Source organism: Ranitomeya imitator, chromosome 1 (assembly GCF_032444005.1).
Source record: "Ranitomeya imitator isolate aRanImi1 chromosome 1, aRanImi1.pri, whole genome shotgun sequence".
NCBI classification, from domain to species: Eukaryota; Metazoa; Chordata; class Amphibia; order Anura; family Dendrobatidae; genus Ranitomeya; species Ranitomeya imitator.
The window spans coordinates 667076638-667104237 of NC_091282.1; the positions used below are offsets into that span (position 1 = coordinate 667076638).

Sequence of the window (27600 nt, forward strand, 5' to 3'; positions counted from 1 at the left end):
TGTACATGGTCTGAGGAGCAAATTCCTTAGTTGATGTAAAAAGACATAAATCCATGCGAAACATTCATTCCTGCACCGAGAGTGTCAAAGGTCATCATCAGCTTATATTCCCAGATCCTTCTGTCTCGCTGAGATTTGAAGTTACCTTCTAATACAAGTAAAAATCATATAAAAAAAAGGTGTAAATAAACCAAACTACACAAGGAATGTATTAAAAGAATATTTTTATTGAAGGTAATTAAGATAAATACCAAAAAACAAAAGGTAAAAATATATATATATACCAGAGTTAGCCACAACATGGCGCCAACAGCAATGTTACAAGGTATTTGTAAAAGGAATTGAAATGAAAAAAACTCCTGCTAACGTAATGTGAGTGAAATAATTACTGAAGGTGAAAAAGTATAAAAAAAGTAGCAATCAGTCAAGTGAACAGTCACAAAACAGAGATAGGGAAATGCCACTGGAGTAAAAGTAATTACCTATGACCTGCTGTGGCGCCAAAGAATCCCTACGTACATTTCGGCTGAATGAGCCTTCTTCTGAGGGAGTCATGTAAAGCAAAAATGACACAGACACATGATCCAAATAACTAGCCATATATTAACCCACATCATGTGTCTGCTAGGACTACCGATCCCATCATCATAAACCTTACATGTATACCACCGAAAAAAAAGATGATGCAATGATCAATTTATAGAAACAATCAATATAAACTTTATTAACACCAATTAAAAACTACATCACACCAAATTGGGACAGAGGGTGAAAATGGAACAACACATACGCTCTGTGTGGTACATAGGTAGCTGACACAATCATCCGGCACAACAGCTAAACTCCATGGCATCTATATGTATGTCTAGTCCTGTGTATGGACCTCTACCAGCTGTAGCCACTATATACTCTATTAATTACTCCACAATATACCGATATCCTGTCACTGCTTACTGGTACAAACTAGTACAAATACACCCGCATATCCTAACTGCCCATTCACAGCAGGGACCGTATAATCGGTCGATAGTATTACCTGTATGGCGGGGATACCAGAGTAAAGCTGTAGGCAGATGCTTTCGTCCGGACTACAGCTTTACTCTGGTATCCCCGCCATACAGGTAATACTATCGACCGATTATACGGTCCCTGCTGTGAATGGGCAGTTAGGATATGCGGGTGTATTTGTCCTAGTTTGTACCAGTAAGCAGTGACAGGATATCGGTATATTGTGGAGTAATTAATAGAGTATATAGTGGCTACAGCTGGTAGAGGTCCATACACAGGACTAGACATACAGTGGGGCAAAAAAGTATTTAGTCAGTCAGCAATAGTGCAAGTTCCACCACTTAAACAGATGAGAGGCGTCTGTAATTTACATCATAGGTAGACCTCAACTATGGGAGACAAACTGAGAAAAAAAAACCCAGAAAATCACATTGTCTGTTTTTTTAACATTTTATTTGCATATTATGGTGGAAAATAAGTATTTGGTCAGAAACAAAATTTCATCTCAATACTTTGTAATATATCCTTTGTTGGCAATGACAGAGGTCAAACGTTTTCTGTAAGTCTTCACAAGGTTGCTACACACTGTTGTTGGTATGTTGGCCCATTCCTCCATGCAGATCTCCTCTAGAGCAGTGATGTTTTTGGCTTTTCGCTTGGCAACACGGACTTTCAACTCCCTCCAAAGGTTTTCTATAGGGTTGAGACCTGGAGACTGGCTAGGCCACTCCAGGACCTTGAAATGCTTCTTACGAAGCCACTCCTTCGTTGCCCTGGCGGTGTGCTTTGGATCATTGTCATGTTGAAAGACCCAGCCACGTTTCATCTTCAATGCCCTTGCTGATGGAAGGAGGTTTGCACTCAAAATCTCATGATACATGGCCCCATTCATTCTTTCATGTACCCGGATCAGTCGTCCTGGCCCCTTTGCAGAGAAACAGCCCCAAAGCATGATGTATCCACCACCATGCTTTACAGTAGGTATGGTGTTTGATGGATGCAACTCAGTATTCTTTTTCCTCCAAACACGACAAGTTGTGTTTCTACCAAACAGTTCCAGTTTGGTTTCATCAGACCATAGGACATTCTCCCAAAACTCCTCTGGATCATCCAAATGCTCTCTAGCAAACTTCAGACGGGCCCGGACATGTACTGGCTTAAGCAGTGGGACACGTCTGGCACTGCAGGATCTGAGTCCATGGTGGCGTAGTGTGTTACTTATGGTAGGCCTTGTTACATTGGTCCCAGCTCTCTGCAGTTCATTCACTAGGTCCCCCCGCGTGGTTCTGGGATTTTTGCTCACCGTTCTTGTGATCATTCTGACCCCACGGGGTGGGATTTTGCGTGGAGCCCCAGATCGAGGGAGATTATCAGTGGTCTTGTATGTCTTCCATTTTCTAATTATTGCTCCCACTGTTGATTTCTTCATTCAAAGCTGGTTGGCTATTGCAGATTCAGTCTTCCCAGCCTGGTGCAGGGCTACAATTTTGTTTCTGGTGTCCTTTGACAGCTCTTTGGTCTTCACCATAGTGGAGTTTGGAGTCAGACTGTTTGAGGGTGTGCACAGGTGTCTTTTTATACTGATAACAAGTTTAAACAGGTGCCATTACTACAGGTAATGAGTGGAGGAAAGAGGAGACTCTTAAAGAAGAAGTTACAGGTCTGTGAGAGCCAGAAATCTTGGTGGTATACATGGGGGAGTCATGTCCATAATGCTATGATCGGGGAGACAAAAATGTATTGCCTCCTGTGATGTAAATCACAGCTGGCTTCCTCTTGGACATGCGCAGTACCAGTGGGACGCATACTTGTTGTTCCATCCCTTGGCAGAACGATGTATGATGCGCTTCCGGACACGCGCAGTACTGCCAGCAAGTATACTAGCATTTTATGTGAAACGCAAGCCGGACATACTTCGAGGTAGGAGACCGATGCTGGTATTTTTACATCAATTCTCCTATGATTATCCTGGATCTTGTAAGATGCTATTATCTACTATATAAAGCTGAATGTGTGTATGTGTGTGTGTGTGTATGTATGTCCGGGATTGGCATCTGCACCGTCGCAGCTACAGCCACAAAATTTTGCACAGTCACACGTCTGGACCCCGAGAGCGTCATAGGCTATGTTGTGAGGCGAAATTTTAACCCCGCGCGTTCCAATTCACCAAACAAATTTGCCCCTATCTACATAATGGGGAAAAAAGTGAAAGGAAAAGTGTTGGAAGCGTCGCAGCTACAGCAACAAAATTTTGCACAGTCACACTTCTGGACCCTGAGAGCGTTATAGGCTATGTTGTGAGGCGAAATTTTAACCCCGCGCGTTCCAATTCACCAAACAATTTTGCCCCTATCTACATAATGGGGAAAAAAGTGAAAGGAAAAGTGTTGGAAGCGTCGCAGCTACAGCAACAAAATTTTGCACAGTCACACGTCTGGACCCTGAGAGCGTCATAGGCTACATTGTGAGGTGAAATTTTAACCCCGCGCTTTCCAATTCACCAATTTTGCCCCTATCTACATAATGGGGAAAAAGTGAAATGAAAAGTGTTGGAGGCGTCGCAGCTACAGCCACAAAATTTTGCACAGTCACATGTCTGGACCCTGAGAGCGTCATAGACTATGTTGTGAGGTGAAATTTTAACTCCGCGCTTTCCAATTCACCAAACTATTTTTCCCCTATCTACATAATGGGGAAAAGTGAAAGGAAAAGTGTTGGAGGCAAATTGACAGGTGCCAGATGTGAACAAGGGGGACATAAAGAGTGAGAGCGATGGCGCAAAAGAGTATATACCGATCAGTTGCTAAGGTGGGGCCCCGACATGGGATACTCACCACACACGGGGATATGAACACACACACAAAATGCGCCACACACTACCACGTGCTTGAACACATATACCACCCTCAGCACACATTTCACCACACATACACCAACCTCGCCACATAAAAGTCGAAACACAAAAGTCGCCGCTCAAAACTCGCCACGCGCAAAACTCGCCACATGCAAAAACTAGGCTCACGCAAAACTCGCCACAAGTGCAAAACTCACCTCATGGAAAACTCGCCACACGCAAAACTTGCACACGCGGAAAAATTGCCACATGCACAAAATTTGCAACACATGCAAAAGTTGCCTCACACAAAACTTGCACACTCAAAAGGCACCAGACATAAAACTCACCACGCGCAAAACTCGCCATGCGCAAAACTTGCTGCACACAACTTGCTACACTAACCTGTTACATGCAACTTGACACACAAAAACTTGCTACACGCATATTGCCACACAAAACTCATCTCACAAAAGTCGGTACATGCATGTCTCTACACGCAACTCAACACACACAACTTGACAAACGAAACTCGCCCTAAAACACACACAAGTCTGGTATTAGCCTTCAAAAATAAAAATCTAATTAATAAGCAGACAAACTACAAGAGCAACAAATGTACCATATAGGAAATACAGCAGCTGTCAGTCACATGACCTGTCTATTATGTGTATGTGTGAGCTAATATATACTGCCAGGGGGAGGGCTTCCTGTTGGCTGGGGATTTATCAGGCTGCCAATTTATCTTACAAATACTGAGGTAAAAATACTGAGCAAATAACGTGTTAACGAGGTCTAATACAGGAGATCACACAGGTATATACTTTATACAGGGGAGATGACACACAGATATATACTATATACAGGAGAGATAACACAGGTATATACTATATAGAGGAGATGACATACAGGTACATACTATATACAGGAGGAGATGACACACAGGTATATACTATATACAGGAGCAGATTACCTACAGGTATATACTATATACAGGAGGAGATGACATACAGGTATATGCTATATATAGAAGATGACATACAGGTATATACTATATACAGGAGGAGATGACACACAGATATATACTATATACAGGGGAGATGACACACAGGTATATACTATATACAGGAGACGACATACAGGTATATACTATATATAGAAGGAGATGACATACAGGTATATACTATATATAGGAGGAGATGACATACAGGTATATACTATATATAGGAGGAGATGACATACAGGTATATACTATATATAGGAGGAGATGACATACAGGTATATACTATATACAGGGGAGATGACACACAGCAGGTATATACTATATACAGGGGAGATGACATACAGGTATATACTATATACAGATGACATACAGGTGTATACTATATATAAGGGAGATGACAAACATGTATATACTGAGGTGAAAATGAGAGGTGTGAGGTGAAAATGAAAAGGTGTGAGTGCAAAATGAGAGGAGTGAGGGAAAATAGTGTAGTGATCGGAAAATGACAGATGTGAGGTCGAAATGACAAGTGTTAGGGGGGAATGAGAGGAGTGAGGGAGAAAATAAGAGGTGTGAGGGAGAAAGTGAGAGATGTGAGGGGGAAAATGAGAGGCGTGATGGGAAAATAAGAGAAGTGACGTGCTATAACTAACCACAGATATTTACTATGCCCAGGCAACGCCGGGCTCTTCAGCTAGTATGAAAATATAGAGGATGAGATGGGTATTAGATATAATACAGAGGACTTGCTCTGGGCCCCATTTCTGTGGACTTTGACTCCTGCCTCTATCGTTTGGAGGAGACTCCTCCTCATTGGTTTAGAGCTCACCCATAGTTATATATTCAGTAGAGACATAGGTGGTCACCATACAGCATCTGTACATCTGGGCCTCCTGATGATCCTGATCACTGAAACGCGTTGAGGTGCTTTTTCTTGAACATCTGATATGATGAGTACCCTCCTTTTACATCTGTTATCGTTTTGAAGCAAAATAAGACACCAGTCTCATATCTGTACTGCGTGCCTGCATGCTCTAATTCAGGGGTGGGCAATTAATTTTGCCATGGGGCCGCATGAGAAATTGGGAAGGTTTTAGAGGGCCGGACTAATATAATTAACTCATTTTTACCCAATACTGTAGTATACATATGCTATCTTTTCCCCCACTTTAGGTAGTATTCTCCATGTAGCCCCCAATTATTGTGTCACCCTGTGTATTCAACACTCCTGTGTCACCCTGTGTATTCTGCACCGTTTCACCCTGTGTATCCTGCACCCCTGTGTCTCCCTGTGTATCCTGCCCCCCTGTGTTTCTCTGGATATTTTTCACCCCCATGTCACCCTGTGTATCCTGCACCCGTGTCACCCTGTGTATCCTGCACCCCTGTGTATCCTGCACCCCTGTGTCTCTCTGTGTATCCTGCACCCCCGTGTCGCCCTGGGTATCCGGTGGCTGCACTATATGTCTGTGTCCCCTATATTACCCTCCATCTCTTATAAGTGCAGATAAGAGATGCCACCTCTGCCATTCACCCCCAGTCCAGAACACACGTGCTTCCTACAGGACTGGGCCCTGGCTCTCTGGAAATTGATGCTTGCTGGTTTCTCTGCTGATTCTGAGGATTGCTTTGGTTGGATTTCCCTGGGAGCAGATATGGACCCCGGACACACAGGCTTCAGCTGCGGATTAATGTCTCGTCATACCCGTGTCGTGTCCACCTCGGCATTAGGTAGTACATGGACGTGTACATTCCCCGAGTCTGCACCATTCATCTTCCCATCACACGTCCCTGCTGGCCTCCTCTCCACGGCTCCACTAGGAAATGCAGGAGTCCTGTCACTACCTAATGCCAGAAGGGCCGGCTCGGCCATGGGCGTGTGTGGATCGCTGTCCCTGATCCGGTTGTTTCTTTGTCAGTCAGGGAGCCATTTCGCTCCCCCTTATGAAATAACTTGAACTTTTAGGTGAGATGAATAATTTACATAGGCATCCTCCCTCACTCTCCCCAGCAACATAGGGACCCCCTCTCCCCCCGACAGCGTGGCTACTCACCCGAAGGAGACCACCAGCCAGCAACTTTCACCGCAGCACATCCCGCGTGGTGCTGCAGTGACGTACAGGGCCGGCCAGTGAGCACCGCCCCGCCACCAGCGTCGCCCTGACCGCTGATGCAAGATCACATGGGGCCCCATATGATCAACGCATCAGACAGCGGGCGGAGTCAGTGGGCATGGCAGGGTGCAGTCAAATGACCAACGCACTCCGGCGGCCATCTAATCATGGGCTGCTCAGAAGCGTCTGGCAGCTGGCCGAGCGGTGGCGGGCCGTTTAAAATCATCAGGCGGGCCGCATCTTGCCCAGGTCTGCTCTAATTGAATTCAGCCTGCCTGCTATTATGGCCATTGTATGGGCCTAAGAAATGGTACCCTCTGAGTATCAGTTTAGCTCTAGGGACTTCTTAGGGTGAGCCGCCGTTGAGCGGGGGCGCCAACCCCCGCAGGTAGGCAGGCCTTTTATATCAGCAGGGAACAGTTGTAGTGAGGTACTGTGTGTGTATCATGCACTTCTGCACTTTTTGTTATCATGTCATTCACTCCCTTTCACACCGTTTAATGACTGCCATGCAACAAACTCTCCGTCGGCAATTACTGTCCATTTTCTTTTTCCTGTTGTGGTCAAATGGTGGTTTATCTGAGTCACAGTGGGCACAGGTGACACACAGGAGTTTTAGGGACAGCCGCCGAGGAGCGGGGGCACCTATCTCGTAATAATTGTAGGATGCCAACCTCCACTGATAGGCAGTTTCAATTAGGATCAACAGTGTGAGGGATATATTAGTTCAGCACGGTTGTCTGCATGTTGACTGTATGTTTCTTGTTTTTAAAGTGATTAAATAAATATTAAGTTTTATCTTCAATTTCATTATGACATAAGGTTCTTTTTGTTTTGCTTTTTCATTTTTTTATCTTAATTTACATATTTTCCTTGTTTTTTTGACAACCCTAACCACACCCCTAACCCTAATCCCACCCGTAAATGTAATCTAAACCTCAACCCCCATTCTACTCCAACCCTAACTTTAGTCCCAACCCTATTTGGATAAATTGAAATAAATACATTTTTTAAATTTCTGTTATTTTTCCCTAACTAAGGCGGTGATAAAGGGGGTTTTTATTTACTATTTATAGCGGGTTTTTATGTTTGACAGCCGTCACACACTAAAAGACGCTTTTTATTGCAGAGTCATGTGAGGTTTTGTATTTTGCGGGACGAGTTGACGTTTTTATTGGTACCATTTTCGGGCACATGACATTTTTTGATCACTTTTTATTCAGAATTTTTGTTAGGCAGAATGACCAAAAACCAGCAATTCATGAATTTCTATTTGGGGGGCGGGGCGTTTATACCGTTTTGCATGTGGTAAAATTGTTAAAGCAGTTTTATTCTTTGGGTCAGTACGATGACAGCAATACCTCATTTATATTATTTTTTATGTTTTGGCGCTTTTATACAATAAAAACTATTTTTTAATTTATTTATTTGGGGATTGTTTTTTCATATTTTGACATTCTATATATATATATATTTTTTTTTTTTTTAAACTTTATAACATTGTCCCAGGATGGGACATCACTATATTACATTAGATCGCTGATCTGACACTTTGCATAACAGTGTCAGATCAGCGATCTGACAGGCAGTGTAGGAGGCTTGCCAGCGCCTGCTCTTAGCAGGAGCTGACAGCCACCTCACTGAAGGACCCGGAAGGACCCCGTGGCCATCTTGGAGCCGGGGATCTCCATGGAGACCACAGGAACAACACGATCGCATCGCTTTGTTCCGGTGGGAGAGAGCAAGGAGCCCCCGACCGATTGTTCTGTATGCCACTGTCAGTACTGAAAGCGGCATCAGAGGTGTTAAATGCCCACGATCGGTGCTAACACTAATCGTGGGTGTTGCTGCGGGGTGTCAGCTGTCACATACCACTGACACCCCCACCTAATCACCGCAGCGCTCAGCATGAGGCCGCGGTGATTGTGCCGCCATACTAGTACTGCACCGGGCAGACATGCAGTTTCTGCAGAGCCGTACTAGTACGGCGAAGGTCGTGAAGGGGTTAAAGTGAATGAGTGAAATGATACGGATAGGTTCCATTTGGCATTAAGATCACATCATGAGTGAAAAAATATGATAATATAAAATATGAATATATAATAAAAAAATTGCGCTATTGAATGAATGAAATGAACAGATAAAGTGCTGCTCTACATGCATGGCTTAGAAGGGTTGAACAGCAAGAACAAATAAGAATGTGATCAACTAATATTATATTATCTATAATGTATTTTGTATTCCTGCAAGCAAGATTTGGTGCCAAGTAATCCCCGCACAGGGTAAACTTCTTTCCGGATTCGCAGTTTACTTCTCTGAAGTGTTTCATCCAAGGAGACCAGCATTTCAACTGAACATGAAGAGTATGTTAGAGATCAGATGCAGCCCAGACTTCCTCTCCACGTTTAATCCGTACGAAGGCGGAGACAGTGACACCAGCGCTGATTGGGCGCTGGGCACCACATGTCACAGTACCGCATGAAAGCTTCGGGATGCGAGTGCCAACACTGATGGGACAGCGCCAGCATGGGTGGAAGGAGTATAGTATTTTTTTTACTTTATTGGGCCCAAACATTTAGTTCAAGAAAGAGTTGGACAACCCCTTTAATTCCAATTTACAATAATATAACAAATAAGGCAGCAGAGAACAATATACTAAATACACAATACTAAAAAAAAAAAGTTTCTCAAAATAAAAAAAAAAAACTACAACCCCATTCTACCACATACCCAAAATACACAAGGATCCCAAGAATCCTCCTAGGAGACCTATATTCTCTGATCATTTCCAACTAGTAATCTCTCAGAATACATTGATAAAATAATGCAACATCATGTATTGAAACTACATATTTATCACAGATTCTACACATCTCATCCAAATACTCCAAAAAAATAATTGTAATCCAAAATATATTTTTCTTACCCTTGATGTATCCTCCCTATGTTCGAACATCTCCCATGATATAGGATTAATGCGTTAAGAGTTTTTTTTTTTTTAGGTCTGGGACAACAGACTACAGGACAAACAAAAATCCTTCATCTACACTTGCCTTGACTTTATCTTGAAGAATTTCTTCACATTTTTAAATGAACAGTATCAAACGCCGGACACCGCAAAGGACTCTAAGGTGGCACCAACTAAAGCAAATGTATTTATGGGGGCATTCGAAGAGTTCTTTATTAATAATACAATCTGCCTATGGGGGGGAGGGGGAGTGTACATCTTCCCCCTATATGATGTTGACCAATCATAAGCAGGCAGCAGCATGTAGGGAAAAGAAGAACACCCCCCTACAATAGCTCAGATCAGGTTTCTCAGTCTGAGACATGTAATGATCGACAGCCCTGCTGAGCCGCGTGTGGTTATATAGTGTCGGGAGCAGAGCAGCGAGGAGTGCGCTTACTTACACTTCTTCAGGCTTCATCATGGCAGGCAGTGTGGGGGAGGAGCAGTACAGCTAAAATTTAGAGTAAAAAAAACAAACAGAGACTGAAATAGTTGCAATACGTCAACTTTATTCATTTTTCAGTTCTATGACCATTAACACAAAAAGAAGGCAATATAATGTATTAGATGAAATGAAAGAAATTAAAAAATAAATGTGGAGCATCATCTGGCCAGTTAGAACGATTTCCCCTTCCCAAAAAATAAAGAATCTATAAATGAGGGGAACCCAAAGATACATGCACACTGCTACGTGGGACTGATCTGACAGTCCGATACTGTACCATGCAAGACAGTTATTGCTGCAAAACATCGAACACATTGTATGGCTTTGTCTGCGTCAACAGGTACATACTGTGCTATTTTGCATTACAGTTTCAGAGGTATTTCATATTGTACGCTACTGCAAGCAAAAGTTCAGCTCTTATTGCTTCCTCCATTGGAGTAGATTAGAACGACATGAATACCTGGAGGATACTACAACATACGCTTTACACCATGTCCATTCATATTTACATATCTGTGTATCTGTCAGCAAACAGTAGAAAGGCTTACATTATGCAAAGCCGTCTTACAACAGACATCAGTTATCTTACAATGAGCATGCTGTTTAAAAATAAACTCAATGATATTTATATATTTGGAATATAGAATACTAGGTTTTGCTGCAAAATATTGCCGGGTTCTGTCTCCTCCCATGCTGCAGTCACCTAGTCCATCTGGTCCTTCTTCTAAGGGCATACCATTATTCTTTGTGAATTCACAGTAAAGAGTTTTAGACATGCGGGTTATATTACTAAACATGTATCTCTAACCATGCAAGGAGATAGGCAGAAAAGGATTTACGAGTATAAACTGTACTATCGGAAGAAATAACCTACCCCCCCCTCATGTACGCTGCGAGATTCCAAGTTCTTGTAAAGTATAAGGTTTACCATTGAAAAGTATGAAGGTGATGACACTGTCATAATGTAGGCCGATCAAGCTGAGGTCAGTCAGAAGCTCTAATATCAATACAAAAGCTGGCAATGACCTAATGTGTATGGGCACCTTCCAGCCCTCCCGCGTAGGCATATAAAACCAAGGAACTGGCAATTTTGATCTCACTTTCTCCGAGCTCTTGTTGCAGTAGGAGATAAGACACTTTGGCAAAGTATATCTCCATATGTTCTCCACTGTTCCTACAGATCTTAAGGTGTCCATACACCTTACATAGCGGCCAGCCGAATGCTCGTTCGGCCAAAAGCTATTTCTCTCCATTCCTTTATACATACACATGGTCTCTGGTCAACTGAAAGTGCTTCCGATGGAGACAGCAGAATATGCCACTTCTTGACATCTTTAATTTATCTCCTGGAGAAACAAAGGGATCTGGCTTTGTAATTCAACATGACCTATTATTCCCTCCCCTGACCTCATTATTTAGGAGAAAAGTTGGGAAGACTCCATATACCCAACATGATTGGCCAGTTCAGACAATGTTATACGTAGGATTGGGGGTCTTTTAAGGTAAATATATAGATTAGGTAAAAGTAGATGTGACGGTTGAAGAACCAACCTGTGAACATGTACTTCACCGACACCACCACCCATATTTTAGGTCATTTCAGCCAAACCTGGCCATACATTTTCAGTGATGCCAGAGGAAGGAAATATCTTCTCGAAACAAGGTAAGAACGTTGCAGACCAAAGAGTTTTTTGATAGAAACAAAGATTATTCCACCGACTATTGCAATAAAAATTCAAACATGGCCGACTCCTCCGGATAATGATTGTAGGTTATTGGCCGTCAAAAATTATCTTTATTTGTTGCATTCCCCCCATAATGCTCATGATGTTAGGAATCATCCATTTTCATCAACTTTATTCCATTGTGTATGGGCACCTTTATCATACTCACTTGTGGATCATGTCTGCTTTTAATACCTCCACTTGTCTAGCATATTAACTTTTAGAAATCAGTCTGTATATGCACCCCACTATTCTATCAATGCATGCTTTTAAGTAGTACACCATAGAGACCAGTTTCCATCAATGTTACCTACAATATGCAGATTGGAGCCAAGGAAAAGCATTTGAGTTCCTCCACACATAGACCGTGTTAGATACACATGCAATACTACAGTATGTCATCAACACATTAAAAATGGCCCCATTGGGGGGAATTTTATCCTTTCCTCCCCTTCTGTATTTGTAACCTGTGTGTTACATAGTATATTTGGTACACGTCCATGCTTATAATAAAGTCCTACACTTTACAGATACAGTAAGACAGAGCCATATGTATCTACCATGGGTAAATAAACTAGTGCAAGAAGAACAGTTTTCAAGCTAGATACCTAGCACTAGACCAGGTATGCAGAAACTTTTATTGGATTAGGTCCTATCTGACAAGATGAAGCTCATCTGAATGTAGGTGTAAGACTCCATCTTTACATATTTGACTCTTCCATCTATTTAGAAGGTCATAACTGTGTACACCTTTATTATTCGGTGTACAACCCCTACACGTTTCTTACCCATTATGAATTGTAGCCATCACACAGACAATTATTAGAATTACTAATCATCACAATCACAGAGTTGGCAACAGACTCAAGTCCTTTGGCTTTCATGCACTTAGGGAGCCTATACTGCCGAGAAGACTTGTTGACCGACCGCTAAATCAGGTGATGGCCATCCCACTAGACTCCCACTGTGCATGGGGGCCCTCAAGTCAACCAGTCTCCAGCCAAGTAAACCAGACTTCAACAAAGTCAACCAGTGAAAACCTGTCTCACCAGATATCCCCCCCCAATGTTACATATACATTGGTGCTTGAAAGTTTGAGACCCTTTGGAATATTCTATATTTATACCTAAATTTGACCAAAAACGAAACCAGATTTTAACACACGCCTTAAAAACTAAATCAAACAAAGGAGTTAAAAACTTTAAGACTTTCTAATGGATTATAGGAAAATGATCCATTACAAAATCCACAATACCAACAGTTTTAAGTGTGGCCTAAAAACGCATTTTCCTTAGATGGGTCTACCACCCCACCTCACTTTTCTAACTATCCCTGTATTTCCCATACAAACATTTCTTCAAAACCAGGACCCACATATCATCTGTCCACACACCTCCATGAACTTAAGAGCCCTCTGTATCTGTACTTGTACATATACTGGCTGGTAACTGGTTCAAGCAGCGTTATGTGAACAACCTATTTATTACATTATGGCTGGACCAAACAATGCAAGCAATTGTTACCATCAACCTTTCGTGTCTCCCCTATTTCCTCTATAGATTGTAAGCTTGCGAGCAGGACCCTCACTCTTGGTGCCTGTTGAGTTATGTGATTATTGTTACTGTAATGTCTTAATTCTCTGTACAAGTCCCCTCTAAAATGTAAAGTGCTGCGGAATATGATAGCCCTATAGAAATAATAATTATATTATTTACCATCTCTAAAGATTGTGTACAAATGGAGGAAAGTCAAGACCACTGTTACCCTCACCAGGAGCGGTAGACCAACAAAGATCACTTCAAGAGTATGTCGTATCACAAAGGAACCCAAGTTAACCTCTAAGCAACAAAAGGCCATGTTCATGAGTCAGTCAGGAGGACACTGAACAAATACAGTGTGCAAAGAGAAAGCCACTGCTCTCTATAAAGAACATCGCTGCCCGTCTGCAGCTTGTTCAAGTAGTCAGAAGGCTACCTACCAGAACAATGTTTTGTGGACAGATGAGACCAAAATAGAGTTTTTATGTAAATACCACTCACAGACATTTCATATTTTGCAAAGAGTAATGTTTTTGCCTTATTTCTTCGAATTGGTTCTGTGTCTTGTGTGAAAAACACGATGGAGTAATAGGTAAAATTTTTGTTGAAATATGAAAAATGTTGAGCCGTTCACAAACTTTCAAGCTCCACTGTACATGCATGCTAACAGATTCACCTCCCTTGAGAACAAAAGGATCAGGCATATTGACAATCAACAAGCTCAGCTCTTATTTAGCTCAACATCTGCAGTCGGAAAGATTCAGGGCAACCCCTTAAAGACGTGATGATCGACCGGACCTGTCAAAAAATAACAGGTTCGGACAGCATTCATCCGACATATATGGCCAATTAAAACAGTCATTTCACAAGACTCAATAATGGAGTATATAGTGACTCTAAGCTGCCCTGTTAAATACATGGCACATGCCTTACGAAAGGGGATTTTATCATTATTGTGGGGTCCTGTAAACTGAACGAATGCTACAGTACATGTAGGGGAAAGGTGGTCCCCTGGACCGGAATTATGTACATCAGCATGCAGAATACACCGACGGGAACTGCAAGAAGCAATCAGATTCCCAAACAACATCAAGTATATTAAGTGCTCGTCAGAACGAAGATCCTTTATGCATTTAATGTAGGACCAGATTACTAAAAAATACTTTGATGACATACCTCCGTGATACAATTGGAAATACCGTCCGTGAGGTGTGATGAAAGCCAAAAACCATGCTGTAAATGGACTATCGTGAAAGAATATTTCCTGTCTATACGTATATACTTCAGATATATAGTAAAACATTAATATATCATGCACTGGGCCCTATAGTGGCACTAACGACTCGCTACCTAATACTAATGCTTTTATGGAACTATACACATATCAAAAAAATGGAAGACATTGGTGATTTTGTTGTTCTCAGACAACTTGTAACATCATTTTGTCCACAAGTAGTAAAATATATAGTACATACACTAATATTGCACGTATCCCATTGTTTCATTACGACCTGTTACTATCACAGTAACCACAAAGAAGAAGAAAACAAAAAAACCTAAAGATGTGCAAATTATTTAAATAGTGACACCTGTCCTCTTGTGTGGGGGTGTAGACGGCATTATTTGGTTTGGGGGTCCTTGAATGGAGCAGTGGTACATGGGAGGGCGCTACTCTATGGCTCCATTCACACGGGACGTTGACACCCTACTTCTTGGGTTTTCTAGTAATGAGACTTCCACTGATCACGCATTTATCAACTATCCACAGGATAGGTGATAAATGTTGTTTAGGGGTGGGAGGGGAAATGTTTAAACACTCTTCTTGTTAGGGGAACAGGTTTGTGCTAACCTAGCTGAGCAAAGAATGATGTAGGGACTCAGACCCGTACTGGGCTGCTTGCTGCAATTTTGGTTAAAAATGTTTTTCTCAGCGGCAGATCTTGTAGTTCTCTTTATAGCCCCTCCCACAGTACTGATTGGCAGGTTTCTGTGCACACTGTGCATAGGCAGAAAGCTGCCAATCAGCAGAGGGTGCATTGTGGGACTATGACTGGCTGGCAGCAGGACAACTAGTCCTCTACTGATAATCTTCTACAGTGATTTTATAAAAACTAAAGCATGCAGCCCAGTAAGTGACACATTGTAGGAATGAGGGTCTCTGTCCCTACATTATGCTGCTCTCAGATTAGGTATCAAACACCTGCTGACAGATTCCCTTTAAACAGGGCTCCTTAAACTGATCACTGGAAACCAAAGTGATCAGCTCAACTTTAATCTGTGAAGAAACTAGATGGCAAGTGTTAAATTTCCCTGCAGCACCTCTACAGGAGAAATGAAGTATTACACAGCCATTAAAATGAAATCACAAGCCTGGCTATAGCATAGACATGCTGGGTCATCCAAAGAGAGGGATGCTCCATGTACTTTACCGCGAGGGCTCGTCCTACACTTTACCGCGAGGGCTCATCCTACACTTCATCTCGAGGGCTTGTCCTACACTTTACCGCGAGGGCTCGTTCTACCCTTTACCATCCTGATTCGTGGTGCAGACAGCAATACTTCTCGGAGCACCTGATCAATCTCACATGTCATAAGTGCTTATTATGGGCATCCTGTGGTCGGACACATTACAATTATGACACGGTCCCACATTCTCAATGTAACTGATACATAAACCATAGGGTAAACTATTCTGCATCTAAGCAGCAGTCATTCCATAAACATTACCTCTTGAGTAGAGATCACCCCATTACGGACTCTGCAGATTTTCTGAACAGTAAAAGGGTCGGACTCCACCAGTCAATGTGTATTAAAAAAAAACAACCCTTAGATTTGGTGGAAAACCTGAGAATTAAGCAAACTCAACATTATTGCGTTTATTGCAAAGTCTGCGCCGTATGCACATCAGTTCCCGGTTGGCTTACCTGGCACTACGTTTGAGGTAATCTATGGACTTCCTCGTGGAAAACTTTTGCATTTTTCCTATAAATTCATTGCTATTCGTTAATTGCTACTGAAATAAATGAAGCGCGGATAACGGAAGGAGCAGTGAATGGTTAACATCGTGATCCAGCCTAAGATCCTCAGTGCTAAGGGAATGTGAGAAGCCAGAAATGTCCCAGAATCAAGACATACTGTACATCACCCCCCACCCCCTCCCAAAAAAAAAGTCAACTTTGGTCTTCTATGTACAGCTCTGAACGGATCGGTACGAGCGAAGGGAAAAGTGGACGCTGTGAACAGTTCATAGCCATCCACGTCCGAGCTCCGCTGCCTGTCTTCACGGAGGGGACCCGATAATCAGCGAGCTGTATACATGTGTATCACAAGGCTCCGTTCTCTTCATTATTTTCGACCTCCGTAGTGGGCACTAGGATTAGGAATGTGAATCTGTAGGGCATCCGTTCTCATAGGAAGGAGGAGTTGACGTGAAAACAATATATTAGTACTGAAGACATCTCCGCACTGTTCTGGCATACAACTGTACATAGTGAAGGTATGGAAGATGGCCGGGGAGTTAGCGAGGCGGAACTCAACACGATAAGATGTGACTTCTCTCTAGGACAGGCCTAATGGATGGAGCACTGGAGACAGGTTACACTCATATGCTGAGAAGGTGCCACTCATTCTTTGTTGTATCGCTCATCAGACAAACCTAGAGAGAAAAAAAAAAAAAGAAAGGCCAAATGTATTGTGCACCAACATACACATGCCAGACTTGCCCACTAGGAGACTCCCACACAACAGCCGACTATGGTACTGGAAGGAGTGTAGGAAAACCCTACTGCCCGGTCTGGAGAGATGCCCATACAATGCCCGGCAAGTATTGTGCACAGGTCCTATTCTAATTATTGGGATCTATGCATGATATGACCCGGGCATACAGTGATTGCCTCAGCAACTGTACCACTCCACATACAATGGTGTCTCTCCACACTGCACAGAAGGGTACTACACCGCTGGTTTAGGAGTGGATCCCCAAAGTACTGATTCATGAAGAACCCTGAAGAAGGAAATTAAAGGTCTTATCCAAAGCATAGATGACAACTTGTTGATTCGTGGCGGTCTGACTACTGGTACCCACTCCGATCGGCTGAAAGTTGATCTTTGTTGCATGTTTGACCTATGACCAATTCATTCCCCTTTCTAAGCAGCTCCAGAGAGAATAAATGGAGAGGCTGTTAGCATCCCACCACGCCATGCCATCTTGTAACTACCCCAATCTGACAATGAGCAACACATGTCCTATTCCCATGGATAGGCAATAACTCATTTTAATTGGACAACCCCTTTAACGAAATCGCCTGTAGATTTGCCAGAATTTTTTTAAAAAAGGGATCAACTCCAAAAGCACACATACATACACATGACCACTTTTGCATTTCTTACAGTAATACAAAAAAAAATCCCCCTTTTATACTCCAATGGAAATAATGCCACAGACATGTCCCCATTGATATGCATTGCCATTCTATTTGGGATCCAGTGCACGATCGTGTACCTAATAGATTACTGGATTCCAGATCACATTTGCCTCTTACTATACACAAAGGTGCATTTAGTCTGACTGATGATCATGAACAAGCGCCCATAACATTCCTCCTTTGGCAAATGTCAGCAGCGTATCACTCAGTGTAAACAGGAGATGTGCCACCGACATGATGCCTGCTGTTTGGCCACAGAACAATTGTAATAATGATTGTTCTGTCCCCATAAGGTCTGAATCAGGTGTGTGAACAGGCGCCTAATGACTTGTATGGAGTTCATTGGTGATCATTTAGGAGTACAAATCTGCCCATCTAAATGTTCCATTACTAGTGGCCTCCAACACGTAGCTCTCAAGTGTCGACTGATTACAAGACATACTGGGCTATAAATCTATATGGACTGGCAGGCTGAGCTAAAGACAGTCTGATTTATCCCAGCTAAACCAGCGTAGTGCCAGCTCACACACTTAAAGATGTGTGAAAAAATTAATAGTGTACAGATCTTGCTCTTATTTTATTCACTCCGCTCCTCGGAGTATTCCGTTTTTTTGTTTGTTTTTTAAATCCTCCATACAATTCCAGAGATGGTCTTTTATGGTACTTTTATGGTCTGTACAAGGGGGTGTGGCTCACATGTTAATTATGCAGAACATTAAAAAGACCCGCCCCAGAGGATCCTGTAAGCCAAGTCCTTTTCATAAACTCCGTAAAAAACAGCACTAAATAAAAATGTCCATATTTCCAGAAACATATGGATTTAAAAAAAAATATATATATAGCATAATACTCAGGGGAATAGCGGGAAAAAAGAAGAGGAGCAAAAATTGGTAAATTCTGTCCTGGTGACAGGTCCCCTTTAGTGTACTTACTTGCACAGTTATTGGTTTAATAGTGATAAATTTGCTGCCCGACCCGCTTTAAAAAAAGGAATCTGCTCAGACAGCATTGCTGGACAATCTTAGTCTTACAGAGCCAGGTACCATCTTTCTCCAGTGACTTTCTGTAGTTGAGGGAAAATACGATGCGTTCTGGAAGGCCTACTAAATAAAAATCAGAAATTTGCAGACTTTCAAGCATCTTGTGGGGCTGTAAGTAATGACCGTGCTCCAGATTGGGGGCCCAATGTTCCGACATGCTGGAGGTCCTTAACTTGGCTTCTGCCCTACCATCAGATGTAGAATGTCACAATCACAGGCTTAGAGCATGGCGTATTTCAGCATAGCAACATAACCAGAAGCAGATACAAGGCACTCACACAAGGAGCTTCCTTCTGCTCTTCTTGACTGGACCTTCAATCATTTTGCAACCACTATGGATCAGAAGCTGCAAGGACAGTGTACCTTCTCCTTCCTAATTGCTAGTCCACTTCTTATAGTTTGCAAGCGAGTAAAGTTCTTATATGTTGTGCCTAAAAGAGAACAAAAAACCATCATGTATCTGTCATTTGTGTCTGTCTCCATGGCAACAAATAAAAAACAAACCTATTCCCATCTGCACCCCCCCATTCTGTGAAAGTGGAGTTCCCTTTAAGCTTGCACTACACAAGTATTGGAACGTTGTTGTCTATCGGATACGGTGGAGCTGTGACAGTAACGGTTACTGAAAACCCAAACCTGCTGGAGCTTTTGATCACAGGTCACCCAAGATTTTGCTATCACAGATGAAAAACAGGATATTTGGATACTCACCATAAAATCTGTTTCTCGGAGACTTCATTGGGGGACACATGAAACTATGGGTGTATGCTGCTGTCACTATGAGGCTGACACTATGCACACAAAAAATTATCTCCTCCCCAGCAGTGCACACCCCAATGACTGGCACCATGTTAAACAGTTAGTGAGAAAGTAGTAGGAGAAGCAACATTTAAAGGAAAAACAGAAGAATATAACATCAACCTGTAACAATAGAAAACAGTTAATACAGATATCAAACATGAGAGGGTGCTGTGTCACCCAATGAAGGCTTCGAGAAACCGATTTTATGGTGAGTAAACAAAAATTCTGTTTTCTCTATCACTTTATTAGGGGACACAAGAAAACCATGGGATGTCCCAAAGCAGTCCCTGGAGAGGGAACAGCAGAAACTCCGTTCATGTCGGAGAACTAGCCGATGCTGCCTGCAAGATTCTCCTACCTAAGCTGGATCTGCCGAGGCGCAGGTATGGACCTTGTATAACTTGGTGAAGGTGCTGATGGAAAATTAGTTCATTGCTTTGCAAAGCTGTAGAGTACATGCCCAATGGCGAATGTACCAGGAAGCACTCACTCCTTGGGTAGAGTGAGCCTTAAGCTCAGGGGGGACAGGGAGGTGCACTGTTCTCACTCAGATACACTTTCAAGATTGCCGTCAGGATCCAGTGAACAACTGTAGCCTTTGAATCCAAAAGGCCTCTACGAGTACCCTCAGGGATAACAAAGAGAATCTGTCTTCCGAAAAGGGGAAGTCCTGTCAAGGTAAACACAAATTGCCCTGACCAGTGAAAGCTACAGAGGTCAAGCTGAAGATGGACAAAAAGAAGGGACGAGAATGTCCTTATAGAGATGAAAGGCGAACGCTACCTTGGGAAGAAAAAAGGTATAGGAGCAAAACGACCTTATCCTGGTGCAGAATAAGGAAGGGTGAGCGATATGAAAAAGCCACCAGCTCTGAAACCCATCTGATGGAGTGATGGCCACGAGAAACACCACCTTTCAAGAAAGGAGAATTAGAGAGACTTCTCTGAGTGGTTCAACATCTGAGAGCCTCCAGAAAAAGACTGAGGTCCCAGGGATCTACTGGCTGTCGATAGGGAGGAGCTGCATAAGCCACTGCCTGGAGAAAGGTTGTGAATGCACACTTGGCCCTTCAACGAGATGAGAGCTAGACCTGCATCGAGTCTGGCTTGAAGGAAGGCCAGAAGAGGAGGAAGAAAGAAAACTATAGGCACGGTTTGATTAGTCTCACACCAACGGAAGGCGGCTTTCCAAGTCCGATAGTAGATTCAAGACGATGCTGGCTTCCAAGCCCAGATAATCATCTGAATCATTCGCTTTTAGAACCCCGGTTTCAACAGCTACACTGTAAAATCAAGAGACTAATAATTCCGGTGGAAGATAGGACTCTGAGAAAGCAGATCTGGTCTACACGGGAGCCTCCAAGGGGCGGCTGCGAGCAAATTGACAATTTCTGTATACCAGGCCCTCCTGGGCTAATCCAGTACTACTAGGATAACCAGCACCCCTTCTGACTTGATCTTCTTTAACAGCCTTGGACAAAAGGTAAGAGTCAAGAACAGATAAGGAAGAGCGAACTGTGTGTGACCAGGGTATCGCCAGAGTGTCAATGCCAACTGCGAGAGAATCTCGGAACCTGGAGACGAACTGCGGGACCTTTTTGTTCATTCAAGACGCCAAGAGATCCCCGTCCGGAGTGCCCCACCATAGACAAATCTGATGTCAGACGTCCTGATGCAGAGAATATTCTGCCGACGCGAGACCATCGTGACTGAGAAAGTCGGCGGAACAATTGTTTAAGCCAGAAATGTGCAATGACAAAATTGCTGGGACCTTGTTCTCAGCCCAGAGAAGGATCTTGAAAACCTCGGTCAAGGCTAGGGGACTCAGAGTTCCACCTTGGTGGTTGACATATGCCACTGCCGTGGCGTTGTTTGTCTGAACTTGAACTTGTAGGCCCCTGAGAAGATCCTGCCAGAGGAGAAGGGACAGAAGAATGTCCCGTCTTGAGAATGTTGATTGGTAATGAGGCAAGATCCTGGGAACAGTTGCCAGGAGAAAAGGCAGAGCGACGAACTGAAAGTGGTCCTGCCTTACTGCGAAATGTAGGAATCTCTGTCGACTCGGGGGGAGGGGGAGAAATCGAGAGATAGGCTTCTTGGATATCCACCAAATACAGTAACTTCTGCAACTCCATGGAAGCTATTACTGAACGAAGGGATTCCATCCTGAAATATTGTAGACGGATCATCTTGTTCAGTAACTTGAGATCCAGGATGGGTCAAACCGAGCCGTCCTTTTTTGGATCTACAAAGAGGTTTGAATAAAAACCAGTAATAAAATGTTCATGAGGAGAGACAGGAACAAGGACACCTGTTCGGGAGGGCTGGGAGAAAACACAGAACCAGTGAGGGATCCCTGTGGAAAACGATCTCGGTTGCAAAATTAATTCTATTTTGTATCACGACGATACCAACTTTCTGACTCAGGCATCCTCGACAGAAGTGAGTCAAGAATCCCTGAATAACAGGAGACGACTGCCCACCAAGAGTAACTCCCAGGTAAGCGTCATGCGGAGGAGAATCTGCTAGGCCTGCTTATGGAGTATCTGCCTTGCGCATTGCGGGGGACACAAGGAGTGTATTGGTTTGAAAGAGGGCCTTCCCATTTCCTGTCTGCTTGCTGCCTCTCCTGGTGGGAAGAATCTTTCGCACACAATAAGCACTGAAAAGGACGAAAAGGGACAACATTTGCATTTAGGGGGAAGGTGCCAAGGTTTGACCTGAGAAAGAAGAGAACTTTTCCCTCCTGTGGCCTCCATTATGATCTGGTGAAGCCTGGTTCCAAACAGGCGTGATCCCTGGAAGGGAAGACTGGTCAAACACTTCTTGGAAGTCCGCCTGCAACAGCGGTGGGAGGGATAGACAACCTGACCAGCACTGAGACACCTTGCTTAGATCTGCAACGGACTGAGGCAAAGAAGACGCCCAAGCTGAGATAAGGGGTGCACTCACTATGGAAGAAGTGGAGGACTCCTGGGTAGCCAAAATGGAGGGATTACTGCAATCCTGACAGAGGGAAGACGACTGACCTGATCAAAGTCTGCACTTACAAGAAGAACAAACAAAGTGTTTGACAAGAGTAGTAGAGGCCGGAGGGTGAGAGCACTCTCCTTTAGATTTAGACATGACAGAAGATAGGAAGGTTGACTAATTAATGCCAGAGGTTAAAGGGAACCTTTAAAGTGCTGTAGTGCGCAGGCGCCGGGTCTCTCTGACTTTTCCGGCGCCTGCGCACTGCAGTACTATCCTCTGCCCTCAACAGGGCAGAGCAAAGTACGCCTGCGCCGGAGCCGTGGCTGAAGATCAGAAGAGGACGTCTTGTAATGAAGATGGGAGGCGCCGGAGCGGACCAGAGACACCCGTTTGACCGGACCGCAGCGGGACCGCCCCTGGGTGAGTATAATATAACGTCTTTTTCTCCTCTTTCAGGTAACATCGGGGGCTTATCTACAGCATTCCAGAATGCTGTAGATAAGCCCCTGATGCCGGTGGGCTTACCTCACCCGCGATTTTTGGGGTGACAGGTTCCCTTTAAGGGACAGAACAGAAGTTTTGCTGAGGAGAGTGTCAGTCTGCGGAGCACAGCTTATCCACAGGAGAGGTGAGGTACCGCCAGGAGACCAGTGTCTAAGCTCAGGAGAAGCTCCTGTGACACAGGAGTATAGATGCCTGAAAAAGGCGGCCGCATGGAGGAAGAGGCGGGGCATGTCTGCGCTAGGCACCAGAAATGCCGGCAAGATAAAGAAGAAGGGAGGGATGTGGCCACACAGAAACTGGGGCCTAAAGAAGAAAGTGAGGCTGATGAAGGGGGGGAGTGGCGCGGAGGCATAAAAAAGGTGCAGGAAGGGTTTTATGCCCAGCGCAATCACACATACACACAGCGATAACACTGATCCTGTGGAGACTATAATGAAGATCCTCTTGTAGGTGTGCATCTGCACAGGAAAAGAGATGGAGGAGGGACCTGTGGAAAGAAAGGTTCCTCTTCCTCCTTGAAGATATCTCTGAAGCGCAAACAGACGTCCAAAGTTCAGTGGATTGCGAGACGTCTGTACTTCCTGACGCTGCCTGTTTTCTGGTAGGTGAACGGGCAGGAATGGGGGGGCCAGGACCATTCTTTGGATCACCTGATCATCTTGTGCATTAGTAGCTAGAGTCCTGCCGGATAGACACATGAGGATACAAGGTGTGAGTCCATGCCATGCTCTCTGTCTCCGGCCAGGCTCACACTTGCGAGTTCAATGCGAGAAACTCCCGCATCAAGTCCCGGGCACTGCCGCCGGCACTCGGGACCGGAACGTGCGGCTGCATGTATTTCTATGCAGCTGAACGCTCCGATCACGAGTGCCGGTGGCAGTGCCAGGACTTGATGCGCGAGTTTCTCGCATTGAACTCGCAAGTGTGATCCTGGCCTCCACGTGGCACTACAGTGTGACTGTTCACACAGTTTCCCTCCTAGAGATAAAGAAGAGCCTTTTGAAAAAGAAAAGATAAATCATTACTAAAAAACGCTGAAAACCGAGGTATACGGGTCTAGTGAAAGGCCTGTGTCCACCTCCTACTGACACTAAGCTAAACTGGTTAACTTGGTGCCAGTCGTGGGTATATTCATGGGGTTATGAGGAGACGTAGGTATATAAAGACGGTCAGCCAGCATTAGGGACAACCCTGATGAAGAGAGGAGACACCTCTTGAAACGCGTTGGTTAGTGCCCTAACCGAGCTCCCATCCTCGCTATTTTGTGATGTCACATTTTTCTCCGCCCACCCCGCATCCTAGCATCGCTCACAGCAGGAGCACGCAGGCTGCTGGCGTCCCTCTGCACTCCAGAGGCTCCTCACCACACCGCTCTAAGCGGTAGCATTCCTCCTCATCGGCAGCAACTCCCAAGCGCCGAACTCCGGCTCAGTAACTGCGTACCTACCACCCTTTGGGTCCTGCAGTGCACGCTGTATCACTAATGGTACTACAAGTGCTCCTCTGAATTGACTACTCCAAGTGCACTGTATTAGTTTACATATATACCTGACTCATTTTATATTGATTCAACTGAACCATAAGGATATTCTGATCTGTGCACAGCAAAGGCTCCTCATTTGACCGCTAAAACGCGGCAATATTCCTCCTCATTGACAGAATTTCCAAAGCCGGCACAGCAACATCAGACTGCCTATTCACTACCCCCTGCACGGGTCCTGTAGTGCACGCTATACCACATACGAGATTACTAGTAAGTATACCGCAATAATTACAACCCAAGTACACCGTACACACTTGACATATTTAACAAATACCTCAAGTGAACCACAAAAACAGTATAATTTTTATAACCTTCCCAACAGTTGCACCAGCCAACAGAAATCCCTGATTGACCTACACATTTCTATGCCACTTATGCAAGCGAGTACAAAGCAAACCTTATTTTAATCCAGTTTCGGTACTATTCACTTTTGCTGCATCCCTACTACAGTTCAGTTAGCGCGGCGATTACATACCATTTTTACTAGCATACCCGTCTTCTCAACAGGTATATACACAGAACCTGTTCTAATCCCCAGCGGCTTCTGAACCAGTTTCCCTATCCTACGGTGGTGAGAGCCAGTGCTATATTCTCGTTTATAAAATATAATACCTCCGTTCCTCTTGATCTGTAAACCGCACCCCTGAAGCCATACGCTACCTGTAATTGGTGGTCCTTTGACCTGTATAAATGATTGGTGGGGACAGCGAGTAGTTACTTAGTTATTGCGGAGCTAGCTGGCAGTGACGATACTGGGGTATATAGATATATTCTATGTTCTGGAATCGGAGGTGTATATACCACACTCGCACTGGGAGTTCCCCAATAAACAGCCTAGCAGTGGAAGACGCCACAGCCTCATCCATCATTCGTCAGACATGCTGGAATTTTCCCGTTTTGATTCTTCCTTTCAAAAAAACAGAACTCATTGCAAATTGATGGGGTGATGCAAGAGCCGGTGGTCTCCGTTGTGTGTTGTAAACAGAAGCCAAGTGTGAACAAAGCCTGAATACTGCAAACTGAATTAATTCTGCAATATGTACAGAAACCTCAGGATGCAGATGTGGACAGAGCTACTGAATGAAGTTTAACCTAAAAAAGTATGGATGTATAGGTGCTGTTACCCTGAGTAAATAGACACCACTCTTGTAGACGTCGGCTCTACAATCACTGAGAAATCCGACATTGCAGGTACATGCAAATTAGCTGTAAGTGCATTGGGGGTGGTGTCAAAGCAATTCCAGCACTCCAGCCCTTGTTCCCTGCTTCCTACGTTTGATTGACAGGTAAGTCCAGATCTTGCTGCCCATACACTGTCATTGCAGGCGCGACATCTTGGAGAGGGGCGGCAGATGACAGGAGAAACAAGGAGCTAGGGGTGGAGAGCTGGAAGTGCTTTGACACGCCCCAAATGCACTTACAGCTAATTTACATAAAACTTACCGGATTTCTGAGTAATGGCGGGACCGATTTTTCCAGCAGAGATACGGTTTTACTTGGTCTAACGTCGCCTTACTTCTGAGGATTTAAGATATTGATGGCCACTATGTTTTGCTGCATGGCAGTCAGCAGGGATTATGATCCACCAGGATAAAGTGCTTTCATTGCCCCATCAGAACGTCCAGATCTACCACCAATGTCATCAGCTCCACTGTAATGGGCTCCAAGGACTTCTACTGGCGCAATGATTTGGTGGGGAAATAGCACAGTATACACTGTATGGCCACTAACCTGGCGCCGGGTGCAGAGCCGGTCACAATCTGCTGCAGGAGCTCTCCCCCGTCACTCGTCCGAGCAGCCATGTTCCCAGCGACATTGCGGTACCCGCCGCGGCCAGCCCGCACTGCACCGGCCGGCCGTGCACCGGACTATGGCTGCTGCTCTGCGAACAACCGAGCCCGCGGCGGGGAGACGCGCTACATGGCTGCCGCAGGACACGCAGCTCCGCTCAGGCTGCGGCGCTACCAGTCCCCCGCCTCCCGCCGCCAAAGTCACATTGTATGCGGCATCGTATCCAGGCGGAAGTGTGAGGCGCCGTCATCAGGGTCACTGCGGAAATCAGGGGCGGCCTCACAGCGGCGGCCGGGTCCCCCTGCCCATACTTACCGCACTCGTGTGCACACACCGCAATTACTGCATGTATGTGATGGCACTGTACGTATATAGGAGGTGCTCACTGTATATACATACGTATGTAACACTGGGGACATAGGAGGTACACTAGGAGAGGGCACTGTACGTATATAGGAGGTGCTCACTGTATATACATACGTATGTAACACTGGGGACATAGGAGGTACAATAGGAGAGGGCACTGTACGTATATAGGAGGTGCTCACTGTATATACATACGTATGTAACACTGGGGACAACACTACTATATAGGTATAGGAGGTACTCTATATATCACTAGGGGAGGACACTGTACGTATATAGGAGGTGCTCACTGTATATACATACGTATGTAACACTGGGGACATAGGAGGTACACTAGGAGAGGGCACTGTACGTATATAGGAGGTGCTCACTGTATATACATACGTATGTAACACTGGGGACAACACTACTATATAGGTATAGGAGGTACTCTATATATCACTAGGGGAGGACACTGTACGTATATAGGAGGTGCTCACTGTAT

The 27600-nt window shown here is 44.3% G+C and overlaps 1 long non-coding RNA gene across 1 annotated transcript; it reads right to left on the reverse strand.

Annotated features, from left to right (window-relative positions):
* Positions 1-10457: 10457 nt before the first annotated feature.
* On the reverse strand, positions 10458-26969 carry LOC138641717 (uncharacterized). The gene is made up of 3 exons (XR_011313936.1): positions 26691-26969; positions 19418-19570; positions 10458-17330 (listed from the first exon to the last, which is right to left on the reverse strand). It is a non-coding gene; the product is annotated as an uncharacterized lncRNA (long non-coding RNA).
* Between the last annotated feature and the right edge of the window lie 631 nt (positions 26970-27600).